Here is a 3,168-nt window from a genome sequence, read left to right as displayed (position 1 = left end):
TTGCTAATTGGTCTCCTGCGGCTGTGGAGGCCTTTCAGGAACTTAAGCGCCGGTTTTCTTCTGCTCCTGTGTTGCGTCAGCCAGATGTTTCGCTCCCTTTTCAGGTTGAGGTTGATGCTTCCGAGATTGGAGCAGGGGCGGTTTTGTCACAGAGAAGCTCCGATGGCTCAGTGATGAAGCCATGCGCGTTTTTTTCTAGAAAGTTTTCGCCGGCTGAGCGGAATTATGATGTTGGTAATCGGGAACTTTTGGCCATGAAGTGGGCATTTGAGGAGTGGCGTCATTGGCTAGAGGGTGCTAGACATCGTGTGGTGGTCTTGACTGATCACAAAAATTTGATTTACCTTGAGTCTGCCAGGCGTCTGAATCCTAGACAGGCTCGTTGGTCACTGTTTTTCTCTCGTTTCAATTTTGTGGTTTCATACCTGCCAGGTTCAAAGAATGTGAAGGCGGATGCTCTTTCTAGGAGTTTTGTGCCTGACTCCCTTGGAAATTCTGAGCCCTCTGGTATCCTTAGGGATGGGGTGATTTTGTCTGCTGTCTCCCCAGACTTGCGACGTGCTTTGCAGGAGTTTCAGGCGGCTAAACCTGATCGTTGTCCGCCTGAGAGACTGTTTGTTCCGGATAATTGGACCAGTAGAGTCATCTCCGAGGTCCATTCTTCTGCGTTGGCAGGTCATCCTGGAATATTTGGTACTAGAGACTTGGTGGCCAGGTCTTTTTGGTGGCCTTCCTTGTCGAGGGATGTGCGTTCTTTTGTGCAGTCTTGTGAGGTTTGTGCTCGGGCTAAGCCTTGCTGTTCTCGGGCCAGTGGATTGTTGTCACCTTTGCCTATCCCGAAGAGGCCTTGGACGCACATTTCCATGGACTTTATTTCGGATCTCCCTGTCTCTCAAAAAATGTCCGTCATCTGGGTTGTGTGTGATCGCTTTTCTAAAATGGTTCATCTGGTACCCTTGCCTAAGTTGCCTTCCTCCTCTGAGTTGGTCCCTCTGTTTTTTCAGAATGTGGTTCGTTTGCATGGGATTCCTGAGAACATCGTTTCTGACAGGGGATCCCAGTTTGTGTCTAGATTTTGGCGGACGTTCTGTGCTAAGATGGGCATTGATTTGTCCTTTTCGTCTGCATTCCATCCTCAGACGAATGGCCAGACTGAACGAACTAATCAGACCTTGGAAACTTATTTAAGGTGTTTTGTTTCTGCTGATCAGGATGACTGGGTTACCTTTTTGCCGCTGGCCGAGTTTGCCCTTAATAATCGGGCTAGTTCTGCTACCTTGGTTTCTCCTTTCTTTTGTAATTTGGGGTTTCATCCTCGTTTTTCCTCTGGTCAGGTGGAACCTTCTGATTGTCCTGGAGTGGACATGGTGGTGGATAGGTTGCATCGGATTTGGAGTCATGTGGTGGACAATTTGAAGTTGTCCCAGGAGAAGGCTCAGCAGTTTGCTAATCGCCGTCGCCGCGTGGGTCCTCGACTTCTTGTTGGTGACTTGGTGTGGTTGTCTTCTCGTTTTGTTCCTATGAAGGTCTCTTCTCCTAAGTTAAAGCCTCGGTTCATCGGTCCCTATAGGATCTTGGAAATTCTTAACCCTGTGTCGTTTCGTTTGGATCTCCCGGCATCGTTTGCTATTCATAATTTGTTTCATCGGTCGTTGTTGCGGAAGTATGAGGTACCTGTTGTTCCTTCGCTTGAGCCTCCTGCTCCAGTGCTGGTGGAGGGAGAATTGGAGTATGTTGTGGAGAAGATCTTGGATTCTCGTGTTTCCAGACGGAAACTCCAGTATTTGGTCAAGTGGAAGGGTTATGGTCAGGAGGATAATTCTTGGGTGGTTGCCTCGGATGTTCATGCTGATGATTTGGTTCGCGCTTTTCATGGGGCTCATCCTGGTCGCCCTGGTGGTTCTCGTGAGGGTTCGGTGACCCCTCCTCAAGGGGGGGGTACTGTTGTGAGTTCTGTTTTTGGGCTCCCTCTGATGGTTACTGATGGTACTGGGTGACTTGTCTTTCCTGGGTTTCTGGGTTCCACCTGTTCCATCAGCATATGGGAGTTTCCTATTTAACCTGGCTTTGCTGGCATTTCCTCGCCGGTTATCAATGTATCCAGTGTGTCTTGTTACCTCTGCTCCCTGCTCCTAGAACCTTCTGGTCAAGCTAAGTTTGGATTTTTCTGTTTTGGTGTTTTGCTTTATTTGGTTTTTAGTCCAGCCTGCAGATATGTGATTCTTGCTGCTGGTTGCTCTAGTGGGCTGAAATTGCTCCTCATGTACCATGAGTTGGCACATGAGTTCAAGTAATTTCAGGATGGTTTTTTTGAAGGGTTTTTCGCTGACCGCGCAGTTCACTTTTGTATCCTCTGTTATCTAGCTTTAGCGGGCCTCATTTTGCTGAAACTGTTTTCATACTGCGTATGTGCTTTCCTCTCATTTCACCGTCATTATATGTGGGGGGCTGCTATTTCTGTGGGGAATTTCTCTGGAGGCAAGAGAGGTCTGTGTTTCTTCTAATAGGGGAAGTTAGATCTTCGGCTGGAGCGAGACGTCTAGGATCATCGTAGGCACGTTCCCCGGCTACTTTTATTTGTGTGTTAGGTTCAGGGTCGCGGTCAGCTCAGGTTCCATCGCCCTAGAGCTTGTTTGTATCTGTGCTTGTCCTTTAGTGATCCCCTGCCATTGGGATCATGACAAATCCCTATGCGGAGGTAGAGCATCGGACTTGGGCTCTTCAAATACATCCTGATAATCAGACAAGAACTCTGGGACCTCAGAAGGGGTGGATGACGAAATCGACAAAAATGGAACATCACCATGTACCCCCTGACAACCCCAGCTGGATACCGACTTGGAATTCCAATCCAATACTGGATTATGGGTTTGTAGCCATGGCAACCCCAACACGACCACATCATGCAGATTATGCAACACCAGAAAGCGAATAACTTCCTGATGTGCAGGAGCCATGCACATGGTCAGCTGGGCCCAGTATTGAGTTTTATTCTTGGCCAAAGGTGTAGCATCAATTCCTCTCAATGGAATAGGACACCGCAAAGGCTCCAAGAAAAACCCACAACGTTTAGCATAATCCAAATCCATCAGATTCAGGGCAGCGCCCGAATCCACAAACGCCATGACAGAAAACGACGACAAAGAGCATATCAAGGTAATGGACAGA

Source organism: Ranitomeya imitator, chromosome 4, assembly GCF_032444005.1.
Source record: "Ranitomeya imitator isolate aRanImi1 chromosome 4, aRanImi1.pri, whole genome shotgun sequence".
Lineage (NCBI taxonomy): Eukaryota > Metazoa > Chordata > Amphibia > Anura > Dendrobatidae > Ranitomeya > Ranitomeya imitator.
The sequence above is the reverse complement of the archived record's forward strand: the minus strand, read 5'-3'. Positions refer to the sequence as shown.